The sequence below is a fragment of the Triticum dicoccoides genome, chromosome 2B, assembly GCF_002162155.2.
Source record: "Triticum dicoccoides isolate Atlit2015 ecotype Zavitan chromosome 2B, WEW_v2.0, whole genome shotgun sequence".
NCBI lineage: Eukaryota > Viridiplantae > Streptophyta > Magnoliopsida > Poales > Poaceae > Triticum > Triticum dicoccoides.
The window spans coordinates 87,000,109-87,001,289 of record NC_041383.1 but is presented as its reverse complement, the minus strand read 5'-3'; positions in this window follow the sequence as shown (position 1 = coordinate 87,001,289).

Below are 1,181 nucleotides of genomic sequence, written 5' to 3'. Positions count from 1 at the left end.
GTACATGGGCCTAGGGCCATGCCTACACATGACAACAAAACAGGAAAGTTAGAGAAAAGGAAGGTCCATTTATAACAGTTTTGCACCCGCGCCTCCCCATACACACTGGTCATTCTCCATGGATCATTACCAAGAGCATGAACAACACAACCAGTGTGATACTTAGACGAGCCCTTAACTTCCAACTATATTTCATGGTCCCAAAAATACAAACTAGACCACTTCTACAAGAACTAGCAACAACAAAACATCTATAAAAGCCTAGTCTAGCTTTAAGATTCTCAACTCGTGCCTTTCCTATATGAGTTTCAGAAATACAAAGCATAGATGGGGCAAAGAGCCCTCACTGCACCATCCTATATACCTAACAGAATCATCTCCACTAACATATGTATCTCAACATGCAAGTATACGAAAATTAACATACAATTATGGATGGGATAAGGCCTACTTCAAGATGCAACCATGCAAGACCCATCATCAAATGCAACCATTCATGGGATTTTTTTTCATTCTACTATTATCCTACTTATATTCAAAAATATTTTACATAGACATAATCAAATATAATAAGTTGCATGTATTTTAAATTTTGGTTCATGTGTTATTTATTTCTGCAGCAACGCGCTGGGTATCAACTAGTTTCCGATATAGAAGACTCATTGCTCGTGGCGTCGCCTCTCGAAGGAGCCCGCCATACACGAGATCTCTTAGGAGCTTGCTTTCGAGGTGGACTTGATGGAATGGAGAGGGCCATTTGCGGAGTTGCAAGTTCATCTTTGGCCTACCCGCACTCTTATGGTTATCATCGCCATCAGCCACATCTGCATTAGTTCCTCCTCTTCGTCCAAAGCTTCATCTTCAAACTCACCATCTCGGTCCGGTCGGCTTGATGCGGTCGGGATCGTCGGACGCGTCGGGTGCGCGCGGGACGTGCGGGACGCACTGGTGCGGTTGGGCTCGTCGGATGCGTCGGATGCGCGCGGGACGTGTGGGATGCAGCGGAAGCCGTGGGAAAGTATACGTGTGTGCGTATGTGTGTGTGGCGTGCGTGTGCATGCTCGTCGCCGTCATAGTTAGGCTGGCAGTAGTAGCAAACCGGCTGCGGCATTCCGTTCGTAGCCAGCCGGGTCGTACGCGTAGAGCACGTCGTGGAGGCCGGGCTGAGCGGATGGATAGTG